The sequence below is a fragment of the Protopterus annectens genome, chromosome 6.part0 (genome assembly GCF_019279795.1).
Source record: "Protopterus annectens isolate FY-2018-M chromosome 6.part0, PAN1.0, whole genome shotgun sequence".
Lineage (NCBI taxonomy): Eukaryota > Metazoa > Chordata > Ceratodontiformes > Protopteridae > Protopterus > Protopterus annectens.
In genome coordinates, this window is record NC_056737.1 from 26,193,845 (window position 1) to 26,206,833 (window position 12,989).

At 45.7% G+C, this 12,989-nt stretch overlaps 1 protein-coding gene across 5 annotated transcripts in view; it reads right to left on the reverse strand.

Moving 5' to 3' along the window:
• Window positions 1-12,989, reverse strand: part of HECTD1 (HECT domain E3 ubiquitin protein ligase 1) — a 4,301,832-nt gene that overhangs the window by 2,465,670 nt on the left and 1,823,173 nt on the right. The window lies entirely within an intron of this gene.

The following is a 12,989-nucleotide window of genomic DNA, read 5'->3' on the forward strand; positions in this document are numbered from 1 at the left end:
AGGATGTCCCTGGTAGGGACACCTCTGAGAAAGGCTATAGAGGTAGATGCAGCCCGGTGGAGTGAAGGTCTGATCACCTGGGGGAATAGGTCCCATGGTGCTTAAAGCAGAAATGAATGCAATGGCCTATCCATTTAGAAATGGTTTGTTTTGAAATACCTTCCCCTCTGCCCCTGCAGCAGTTCAGAATTCCTTTGAGGTTTAGTCCTGTCCAAGTAGAATCTAAGTTGTCTGTGCACATCTAAGGAATGCATTATCCACTCCCCTTTGTACTGTGGATTAGGAAAGAAGGTTGGCAAATGAATGGACTGATTAAGAGCCACACTGGATACCACCTTGGGCATGAAGGATGAATTGGTTCTGAGGGACACTATGTCCGCCTGAAAGATGATGAAAGGCTCCACTGCCATAAGGGCCTGTAACTCAGATACCCTTCTAGCTGAAGTGATTCCTAAAAGGAAAGCTGTTTTCCAAGAACAAAATTTTAAGTACGCAGTGGCAGCTGGCTCGAAAGAAGGTAGAATGAGTTTCTCGAAGACGAAGTTAAGGACCCAGGCTGGGGTTGGAGCTCTCCTGGGTGGTCTCAAATTTCTGACCCCTTTGAGGAACTGCTTGAGCAGTGGATGAGAGAAGAGGGGAGGTTCTGTGTTATAATGAGCTGAAATGGCGGAGGCGTGGATTTTAATGGAGGAAAAAAGACAGGCCCTTGTGAAGCATCTCAGTTAAATATTGTAAAATCTGAGGTAAACTGGGCGCTGCTGTGCTCATCACTTGCAACTAGTTCCAGGCACAGAATCTTTTCCATTTTTCAGCGTAAGATCTTCTAGTACTAGACCTCCTTGCCTCTAAAATGATATCCATCATGGGTTTACTGAGGTATGGGTAAAGGAGAGATTAGATAATTGGCCAGGTTGCAAGGTTCAGTGTTAGAAGTGGAGGGTGCAGAATCTGGATCTCCTGCTGGGACAACAGGGAAGGAGTCTGAGGCAGGTGCCATGGGGATAAACGTAACATACTGCGCAGGAGGGGGTACCAGTGCTGGTGTGGCCTGTCTGGAGCAATCAAAATCATCCTTAGTTTGTCCTGTTTGATTTTTAGTAGTACTTTGGAGAGCAGAGGCAGAGGGGGGAAGGCATAAACTGATAGGTTTTTCCAGCTGAAGGACAGAGCATCCACTTTCCAGGCTAGTTTGTGGGGAGTCCTTGTGCAAAATTTGTCCAATGGGTAGTTCTGGGGAGAGGCAAATAGGTCTATATCTGGGCTCCCCATTTGCTTGTCAACATGTTGAAAATCCTTGGTTCCAGTTTCTACTCATGTGGGTCCATGAGGTTTCTGCTTAGACCGTCTACCAGTGTTTTTAATTTTCCTGGCAGGAATTGAGCTTGTAGGTGCACTTGGTAGCTCAAGGCTGTGCTCCACAATGCCATGGCTAGTCTGCAGAGGGGGTAAGGATGTTGTTCCCCCCTGCTTGATTATGTACCACATAACAGTGGTGTTGTCCGTATTTACCATTAGTTGTCCTGGAAGAATGTGGTCCTTGAAGGCTGTCAGAGCATTCTGTACAGCTAACATTTCTTTTTGATTGATATGCAGGTGCATTTGACTTGGGTTCCATTTGCCCTGAATGCACTTCCCTGCCAGGTGAGCCCCCCATGCATAGTCTGATGGGTCTGTCGTTAGGGTTTGGGCGGCAGGGGGTGGTATGAAAGGTAGTCCCTTGTTTTGGTGGCAGGCCACCGCCCACCAAAGGAACTCCAGGCAAGGTATGATAGGAATCATTGCTTCTAGATCCTGGGAATGATGACAACATAGGCTTTTTAGACACCACTATAGTTCCTCATATGCAGCCTTGCATATGGAATTAGAAGAATGCAGGAGGCCATAAACCCCAAGGCTTGCAGTATTTGTCTTGCAGATAGCAGGGTTTTTGTGGCCACCTGTTTGAAGTAGGTTATCAAATGAATTTGTTTCTCTGGCGTGAGGTAAGCCATCTGGGAAGTTTTATTCAAGCTTGCTCCCAGGAATATATAATTTGTTGACAGGGTACCAGTTGAGATTTCTTTTTGTTTATGGTGTACCCTAGACAGGTTAGAACCCTTTGTACAAAGGCCAGAGGATTCAAAAGTATGTCCTGGCTTTCTGCCTGAATTAGACAATCGTCCAGGTATGGGTATATTTGAATATTTTTTTGCCTACAAAATACAATAACTGGAGCTAGGCACCTTGTGAATACCCTGGGCGCAGTAGATACGCCAAAGGGCAGTGCAGGGAACTGATAGCGAGTGTAGCTTGCTTTAAAGCAAAGGTATCTTCCGCAAGATTCCCTGACTGGGATGTGCAGGTATGCTTTTTTTAAATCTAGTGTTGCCAACCAGGCGTCTTTGCCTACCATAGGAAGCAACTGGTGAAGAGTCAGCATCTTGAATTTTGGAATCTCCAAAAAGGTGTTTAGAGTAGACAGGTCCGGGATAGGAAGCCATGAATTGTCTTTTTTGGGTACCAGGAAAAGTATCAAGTATAAACCTTGTCCCTTTTCCTCTTCTGGTACCGGTTGAACAGCCCCCATGCTTAAGAGAGAAAGTACTTGTTTTTGGGCCTCTGCCCACTGATTTGGGGGTAGGTCCGGTTACCCGTTTGCTGTTGGTAAAGTGTGGAAATGAAATCTGTATCCCTGGTACACTATATTTAAAACCCATTTGCCCTGGGTAATGAGCTCCCAGTTCTTTGCATGAAGAGCAATCTTTCCCTGCAAAGGGGCAGTCAGTTGACAAGTGCTTGTAAATTTTAAAAGGCAGTCATTGAGACAGTTTACCATAGGGGGGAGACTTACTACTCCCAGATTTGAAAGTGGAGGCCCCCCATTGCTTAGTCCTATGTGTCCCCTGGGACTGAAACTTGGGGTTTCTGCTGTGTCTGGGTTTGGCCTGAGAAGACCTGGAAGGGGCTGGAAAGGACCAATTTTTAGAGGGCCAGTGCCTACTAAATCTAGGGGGCTGAACTTGTAAGAAGTCTAACAGTTTGCATAGGTTTATCTTTATCTTCCAGCTTTTTAAGAACTTCCTCAGCCTTGTTGCCAAACAGGCAGATCCTGATTTAAGGGAGCATCCAACAATTTAGCTTTAACATGATAAGGTAAAGATTGCTCCTTAAAGCCAAGCATGCCTTCTGAGCATAGCCGCAGTAACAGCAGCCCAACAAGAGGCCTCTAATGAATCAAAACCACATTGCAAAGTATGTTTTTCAACCTGTTCAGCAGAATGCATTAAAATTCTGTAACTCTATTTTCCATACATTTAGGAATCAACATCATTTTCTGTTTAAGCAATCCAATAACATGTTGTTGATACTTTAACATATGAAACTGGCTAGTTTAAAGCCCTAATGGACAAGGTTGCAGAAGTGTAAACCTTCTTACCCCATCTATCCAGCGCCCTGGAGTCTCTATCAGAAAGGGTAGGGTTTTTAGCAGTAGAAACCTTAATGCCCTTGGGCCCCTGAGAAATAGTCTCTGGATCTGCAGTAGGATTTTTAAAAAGGAACTTGGGTGACTCAGGGACCTTGTAGTATCTGTCAGGTTTTCTGGGAGCAGGAGGCAAGGAATCAGGGGCCAAACTAGATTCCGAAAAAGCATAATCAACCATGTCTAGTACAGGAGGAATAGCTAAAGGCCTATGCTGAGGCAGGAGTAAGAAATCCCCGAGCTTCTTTTTTGAATCAGAAAAATACTGGCTTTGCCAGTGGAAATGCTCCCTTAGAGTATTGTAAGGTTTCACCAAAAGAAAAATCCTCTGGAGGGGAAGCAGAGGGAATAGAGTCTTCTGCATCAGAGTCCTCATAAGTAGTTAAGGGCAAATCCAGATCATCAGAAAAAACAGAATCCTGGTCAGAAGATTCATAAAAAACTAGGCCTCTTAGGGGGGGGAGGGGCTACCCCTGACAAGAGTTATTGAATCTTCAGCCATTCTTCTCATTCGTTTTTTTTTTTTTGGGCATAGAGGCCTGAGCATGTGGCCTGAGCGTCGGTTTTTTAGGCATGGTTCGAGATTTAGGACTAAGTTAAGGCGGCACTGGTTTAATATTCAAGTCCGTAGGCCTGAATACACCCTCAGAAGCCTGTGCTTGCACAGTGGCTCCGAACTCATCCAAGGTAGAGACATCTGCAGGTCCCATAGTTGAAGCATCTCACGGCATACCGGATTCCGAATGGGTCTCAGTAGAGGACTGCGAATCAGAAGTAGCGGGTATCAGGGGCTGCAAAAGCACCTGAGTACCGGAGAACTGGCAAATGGCTTAGGAGAAGCGTTGTCGGCAGCTTTGGACCTCGGCGGCCTGTCTGTCTTTATCTTTGCGTTTTTTTTGGAATCCCAGTAGTTGGATGGCTAACTGACATTTCTGGATAATTAAACAGAGAACCGAAATATTTAGAGGCGAAAATATATAGACGACGGATAGTGCACTGATTAAATAAAGAACAAAACCGACAGCAAGGTACGTTGTGGTCTGGGCCTTGGCAAGGAATACAGTACGAATGAAAATCTTTATGAGGCATTTGCTTTCCACAAGTAATGCAGTTATTAACTTTTACTGACATCGGTAAGGAGCAAGAAAAAGTTTCCCAAACGGGCTACTTAGCTTTAGTTGAAAACTTCAGTTCTGAAACTCGAAAACGAAAATGTCAAGAGTCGGCAGACTGGCACTGGCGAACTCCTCCTGCTTTGGGCACCGCATGGCAAGAAAGACTGATGTAATGGCGTCGACTGCATGTTTTATACCTCTGATGACCTGACATCATGGAAGAAGGGACAGGAACAGACGCAGGATCCAAGACTTTGTTAATCAGGCCAACTGAGGGCTACCTGCAAGCAGATAACCCAAATGTAATGACTGCAACAGTGAAACACGAATATCCAGGACTGCAACAGTGAATACACTCTAACATCTACATTTATGGTAAGTGTACACAACTGTACTATGTTCTTCGTGTTTCACTGTTGCAGTCATCATACTTGGGTTGATTTCCAAAGCTGAGGAACGGGGTGGAGGCAGTCAAGAAGAGTTGGGGCTGGCTAGTATGCCCTGCAGGACTGCGGTTGCAAAGCTCGCCCTGGATTTTGAAGAGATAGGCTGGTGGTAATGCTTGGTAAAGGTATGAACAGAACTCCAGGTTACAGCTTCCACGATGTCCCTGGTAGGGACCCCTCTGAGAAAGGCTGTAGAGGTTGAAATTGCCCTAGTAGAATATGTTTTGATCCCCTGTGGAGGTGGTTTCCCATGGCGTTTGTAACAGAAATGGATGCAGTGTGCTATCCATTTGGAGATGGTTTGTTTTGATATGGCTTTGCCCTCTGTCCCTGGTGAAAAGAGGACTAGTAACTGGTCAGATTTCCTACAGGGCTTAGTCCTATCCAGGTAGAATCTGAGCTGTCTGTGCACATCTAAAGAGTGCAGAATCCCTTCCCGCTTATATTGAGTTTTAGGGAAAAAGGTGGGCAAATGCATGGATTGGTTGAGAGCCACATTGGACACCACTTTAGGCATGAAAGTTGGGTTAGTCCTGAGGGAGACCCTGTCAGCATGAAAAACGATGAAAGGTTCCATAGCCATAAGTGCTTGTAGCTCAGACACTCTTCTAGCTGAAGTGATGGCCAGAAGCAAGGCTGTTTTCCAAGAGAGGAATTTTAACTCTACTGAAGCTGCAGGCTCAAGGGGGGGGGGGGGGGTGAGCTATTCCAACACAAAAGTTAAGGTCCCAAGCAGGGGTAGGGGCTCTTCTTGGTGACCTTAAGTTGTTAGCACCCCTCAGGAATGGTTTGATAAGAGGGTGTGAGAAGAGAGGTGGCTCAGTGCTGTAATGTGCAGAGATGGCAGAGGTATGGATTTTAATGGAAGAAAAGGATAGGCCACTGTGGAGTAATTCTGCTTGGTAATCCAGGATGAGAGGTAAGGACGGCTGTGCTGGGTCAGCTCCTTTAGTCTGGACCCAGGAACAATACCTTTTCCACTTGTCAGTATAGGATGTTTTAGTACTGGGTCGTCTGACTTCACGTATGACATCCAGGACCTGTTTGCTTAGGCTAGCTACCGGAGGAAAAGTCAAGGAATAAGCCAGGCTGCTAGGTTCAGGGTCTGCAACTGTGGATGCAAGAACTCTCCCTCCTGCCGAGTCAGGAGAGTTGGAATCTGGGGGAGGTGCCATGGAGGCAACGAGGACAGACTGCGCAGTAGTGGGTACCAGTGTTGGCATAGCCAGTCTGGGGTAATCAGGAATGCCATTGGTCTTTCCTCCCTTATTTTGAGTAATACTCTGGTAAGAAGAGGTAGAGGGGGGAAATGCACAGATTGACAGGTTTGCCCACTGGAAGGATAGGGCTTCCACTTTCCAGGCATTGTTGTGAGGTTGCCTGGTGCAGAATTTGCTGAGCTGGTAGTTGTAGGGGGGAGGGCAAATAGGTCCACCTTCGGAGTACCCCATTTTTGGGTCACAAGTTTGAAGGTGTTTGGCTTTAACTGCCACTCGTGTGGGTCTAGGAGATTTCTGCTTAAGTTGTCTGCCAGAGAGTTTTGGTCGCCTGGCAGGAATTGAGCTTGCAGATGAATATGCATGGCTCAGGCCATGTTCCAAAGGGTCATGGCTAGCCTGCAGAGTGGGTACCCCCTGCTTGTTGATGTACCACATTACTGTGGTGGTGTTGGTTTTGATTAGTATAGGTCCCGGAGAGAGCAGGGATCTGAAAGCTGTCAGAGCATGCTGAACAGCTAGCATCTCTTTTTGGGTGATGTGCAGATGAATTTGGTTTGGACTCCAGTAGCCCTGAATGCACTTGCCATCCAGGTGAGCACCCCAGGCATAGTCTGATGCTTCTGCGGTTAGGGGCTGGGGGGGCATGGGGTTGTGAAAAGGGAAGTCCCTTGTTGTGGTTGCATTCTGCTGCCCACCAAAGAAAATCTTTCCTTAGACAAGGCATCACAGGTATAATCGTTTCCAGGTCCTGAGAATGTTGGCACCAAAGGCATTTTAAGTACCACTGAAGTTTCCTCATATGCAGTCTGGCATATGGAATTAGTGGAATGCAGGAGGCCATGAACCCTAGAGCTTGCGGGATTTTCCTTGTGGATAGCTGGGTTCTGGTGGCCAGCAGAATGAAGTAGCCTGTCAGGCTTGTTTTTCTGGAGTTAGAAATGCCAACTGGGACACTGTGTCCTGGCTTGCTCACAGGAATACAATTTTTTGACTGGGGACTTGTTTGCATTTCTTTTCGTTGATAGTGTACCCCAGTGAGGTTAATAGGTCCTTTACAAATGTCAGGTGCTGTAACAGTTTTTCCTGTCTGCCTGAATCAGGCAGTCATCCAAGTAAGGGTAAATTTGAATATTTCTCTGTCTGCAAAAAGCAATGGCTGGAGCAAGGCATTTTGTGAAAACTCTGGGAGCAGTGGATAAGCCAAAAAGAAGTGCAGAGAACTGATAATGCATAGATCCTGCCCTGAAACATAGATATTTTCTGCAAGGATCTCTGATTGGGATGTGGAGATAGGCCTCTGAGGTCTAGAGTGGCTAACCAGGCATCACTGGACAGCATAGGGAGAAGCTGCTGCAGTGTGAGCATTTTGAATTTTGGTACCACCAGGAAGGTGTTTAGAATAGATAGATCTAAGATTGGGCGCCAGATGCCCTCTTTTCTGGGTACCAGAAAAAGTCTGGAATAGAAACCTTGGCCTATCTGATCTGCAGGAACAGGATGGATTGCCCTCACAGAGACCGGGGAATGAACTTGGTTTTGTGAATCTGCCCACTAGTTTGGAGGAAGATCTGGGAATCTCTTTGGAGTTGGCAGCATGTGGAAATAAAATTTGTACCCCTGGGACACTATGTTGAGGACTCATCTATCGTTGGTGATGGAGGCCCAGTTTTTGCATGGGAGGCAAATTTTCCTCCTAGGGGCACAAGCAGATGGGCAGAGGTGAGTGGAGGAGTTGAGAAGTAATTGTGAATTTGTTCCATAAGGGGGTGGCTTAGCACTCCCTGGATTAGAAGTGGAGGCAGTCCATTGCTTAGATCTCTGCATCCCCTGAGACTGCTGTCTGGGGGGGGGTCTGTTCCCCCTAGGTCTAGTCTGAGATGGCCTTAAGGGGGTCTGGAAAGGACCAATGTTTTGATAAGGGGCAATGACAACAGAATCTTGGAGGCTGAACTTGCAAAAAGTCTAACTGCCTGCACAGACTTAGCTTTTCCTTCCATCTTTTTTAAAACCTCTTCTGCTTTGGTGCAAAACACATTGTCTTTGTTCAGTGGTGCATCCACTAATTTTGATTTGACATGATCTGGCAAGGTCTGCTCCTTAAGTCAAGCATGCCTTCTAAGTACAGAATCTGTGACTGCTGCCTTGCACGATGCTTCTATGGTGTCAAACCCACATTGCAAGGTATGCTTACTGATTTGGCTTGCAGAATGCAAAAGTTCCTGTAAATCTTTATTTTCTGCACAGTCAGGGAAGGTAGATCATTTTTGTTTAATGAGTTCCATGGTATGTTGCTGGTACTTCAGCACATGGAACTGACAATTTAATGCTCTAATGGCAAGAGTTGCAGAGGTATATACTTTTTTACCCCATCTGTCTAAGGCTCGAGAATCCCTGTCTGAGGGAGTGGGATTCTTAGCTGTGGTTGCTTTTATTTCTTTAGGCCCTTGGGAGGTGACCTCTGGGTCAGCAGTAGAATTCTTGAAAAGAAATTTGAGAGTCACGGACGCTGTAATACCGGCTAGGTTTCCTGGGAGCAGGAGGTGAAGTATCAGGAGTTAGACTGTATTCCATAAAGACATCATCCACAACACCCAGAACAGGAGGGATAGCTAAGGGTCTTTGCTGCGGTTTGTTTGTCTTTCGGCTTTTCCCGGTTAGGGGACGCCACAGCGGAACACTGGTCCGCTAATGATTGGTAGTGGATTTTTATGTACCGGGTTACCAGCTCTGATGCACAACCTTCAACGAAGGCACGCCCCATTCACGTATGCCTCCACACAGAAGACGCTCTAGCTGAGAATCGAACGGGGGTCTTTGCTGTGGTTAATCTAAAAATTCCCAGAGTCTCTTTTGGACTGAGGGTAATTCTGGCATTCCCAATGGAAGTGATCTCTCAAAGTATGTAGGGTTTCACCAAAAGAAAAATCCTCTGGAGGAGAGGCAGAAGGAATGGATTCCTCTACATCTGAACCCTCATAAGCAGATAAGGGTATGTCTTCATAATTAGAAACCTCAGAGTCATCAAACTCTTGGTCAGATAAAGCTGCTGGGGACAAGTCTTTCTTTTAGCAGGAGAAGGCTGGCTTCCCCTAATCAGCATAATAAGGTCTTTCACCATTTTAAGCATCTGCGACTGGGGCAAGGAAGCAGGCGCGCGAGTTTAGGTCGTCAGTTTTTTAGGCGTAGCTCATACTCTGGGCCTTAGAAACGCTGTAGTTTTAGAAAGAACTGAAGACGCGAAAGAAGTTGGTTTGTGCCGAATATAAATAGTGTGAAGAACTTCCACAGAAGCCGGTGCCTGCACAGCAGCTCCAGACCCATCCAAGGTAGAGACATCCGCCGGTTCCTTAGTCAAAGAAATGTCTTGCAGCATACCAGACACTGAACTGGTCTCGGTAGCGGCCTGCAAATCCACAGATGTGGGCATCAGGGGCTGCGAAAGCACCTGAGTACCAGCGAACTATCGACTAGCTTGATGGAAGCGTTGTCGTGAGTTTTGGACCTGTGCGGTCTTGTCTGTCCTTATCCTTATGTTTTTTCAGGAGATCTGTACTTGGATGGCTTACCGGAGCCATTTCGAAATACGGAGATCGACAGCGAAAGTATTTTGCTACAATAAGGGCCTGACGATGAACAGTTCAGGTGTTGAACAAAGCACAAAACTGGCAGCGAAGAATGTCATGGTCTGGGCCTAAATAGGTGATGTAGTAAGAATGGAAATCTAGGTGTGGTAGTATCTGCTTTCCACAGGTGAGACAACTGTTAACTTTTTCCGACATCAATTAGAGCAAGAAAAAAGATCCCCAACGGGGTACTTATCTTTAGAAGACTTCAACTTTAAATAGGTGATGTAGTAAGAATGGAAATCTAGGTGTGGTAGTATCTGCTTTCCACAGGTGAGACAACTGTTAACTTTTTCTGACATCAATTAGAGCAAGAAAAAAGATCCCCAACGGGGTACTTATCTTTAGAAGACTTCAACTTCAATTTCGGAAACAAAAACTCAGGTAGCGGCCGACCAACACTTGTGTGAACTGCTTCTGCTTTGGGCTGCTTGGTAAGAAAGACTGATGTAATGGCGTTTGCTGCCTGTTTTTGTACCACTGGAGCGAAAGCAACTGACGCAGAAATACTAAGCCTCTAGTATTCAGGCCAACTGAGGACTACCCCTGGCAGGATAACCTAAGTGTGATGACTGCAACAGTGAAACACTAAGAACATCCGCCATTTATTTCAACATGAAAATCTGACATTGCTGCTAATTGTACTTTAGCTGTAGAACAACTAGCTCCTTCTTCAAAAAGATGCACCAAAAATTCCTAGATACTATGAATGGGGGCTATAAAACGATCAACATTATGCTTTTGAGCCCAGTTTTCAGGTGGAAGGTTCACAGGAAGACAAAAGAATATGACACACAGGTGAAGACATCACATTACTAGCTGTTAATAGAACTGGAGAAATGAGGCAGTCAGCCCGAGGTTTACTATGTCTGTATGTATCATGCCAAATCAGGTGAGTCGAGAGATCTGGAGTCAGATTCAGAAACCAATGTGATTGAATCAGGTAAGGCCAAAGGAAGGGGAAACCAAATTTGTCTAGGCCAATAAGGGGCAATGAGGATGACCTTGTTCGTCAGTCTTGTAGGATTCTGAAAAAATTAGGGAATTAACGAAGTGGGAGGATACGCATAAAGGAGACTGTGTGGTCAATCATGAAATAGAGCGTCCCTCAGGGATTCTTCCCTGTGGTGGAGGGGGGGGGGGTTAGGGCAAAGTATCTGCTGCATTTGTTGTGTGTGTGTGGGGGGGGGCGCAAATATATCAAGAAAGGCTGGCTTCACTGACGGAAGATCATGTTTGCTATCTTTCTGTTGTCCTGTTGAGGGACCATTCGTGAGGTAGAAGAATGCACCTGCTCAATTTGTCTGCTATTACATTGGATTTCCCTGGATGTGCACTGCTAAAAGAAAGCAGTTGGAAGACATCGCCTACTGCCACACACTGAGTGCTTCTCGACACAAGGGGTAGGACTTTGCTCCTCCTTGCTTGTTGATGTACCAAACAGACACGTTGACCGACTGTACCGCAATTGTCCCCAAAGGGAGAGTATTCTGAAATGCCTGCAACGCTTATAATGCTGCTCTCATCTCTAGAACATTTATATGCAAATTGGCTTCATAGAGGGACCAGATGCCTTGGACGGTCTTCCCCACATAATGCCCCCCACTCATAAGCTGGGAAGCGTCCATGGTCACTATGGCCTTGGGCTGAGGGAGAATGAACGGATGACCTTCCAGAACTTGGTCTGAATGAATCCACCATGATCTCTCCTGCATGTATGAGTGATTCTTATCTGGTAAAAGACAGGCTGATAAAAGAATTGAACACTGAGAAGTTAACATCCACTAAAGAATTCTCATATAAAACCTGGCAAGTGGTATTAACTTTGTTGTTGCCGCCATTGATCCCAGAACCTAAAGGCCTGGGTAAGCTGAAATTGAGGTGCTACAGATTATCTTTTTGACTTGGAATCTTACAGTCTGAACTCTAAGTAATGGAAGGGAAGTAATGGTTTGTTTTTGTATTGAGAACTGCTCCTATAAACAGTAAACTGAGTTGGTTGTAGATGAGACTTGTAGTTTAAGGTTATCCCCACAAGACAGCAAGTCTGGAGAACATGGTCTCTTGCCCATATGAGTTGATGCCTGGTAGGAGTGGTAATGAGCCAGTCATCTAGATATGGAAACACTTGGAATCCTTATAGCCTCAAGTGAGCTGCTACTACTGCCATGAAATTGAACACCCGGGGCCTGTGGTAAGTCCAAGGGGCACTACTCTGAATTGATAATGACTGGCTCCCAGCTGGAAGTTTAAGTACTTTCTGGATCATCTGTTCATTTTTATATGACAATGTGTCCTGAAGGTCTGTAGAGCACATCCAGTCGTCCTTGCCCAGAAAGGGGAAAATGGACTGAACCGTCACCATTTGAAACTTGTTTAATTGTCTTGCTTAGTTTGGTGAGATCCAGAATTGGTCTTCAGTCCCCTGTTTTCTTTGGCACCAAAAAAAACCTTGAATAAGTTCCAGATTCAATTTGATCTGGTGGGACCTCTTGGAGGGCATTTTCTTCTAGCAGCTTTTGTATTTGAATTGCTGCTTGTTTCCTCTGACTGGTGGAACACAAGAGAATTTTATTGAGTGTGGTGGTGAAAGGGAAAAGGGTATTGCATAGCCTCTGAAAATAATCTTGTGCACTGAAGTACCTTTTGTTATATCTATCCAGGCTTTCTGGTGCAGGGATAAACATCTTCCGACTGTCTCAAGAGATGGACAATTGGGTCTCCTTTCAGGAGCACTGGTAGGGTTAGTTAAATAACGATTCTCTGGAAACCTAGTTCTGCAGGCCACTTCTGCTACAGGGGTGTCTTCATCCATTGCAGTTCCATCCTACGAGTCTGGTGAAGCCTCCTCTATGTGGGTCTTGAAAAGAACGCTGAGATTTCTTGACGTACATTTTTCAACCACCTCACTGACTCCTGGAAAAAGTTAGTTGAGTAGTCAAAAGACGCACGCCCATGGCAAACAGGGTCTTTCAGTCCATACCACACATGGACAGAGTGTCTTTTACTTTGGGGCCAAACAAAGAAGTTCCAAAGGGAGCACTAATGAAAGAAGACTTGAAAGGCTCTGTAAGCTCAGAGGCACATCCAGATACGTCTCCTTAAGGAAACACCTGAACCCCGCT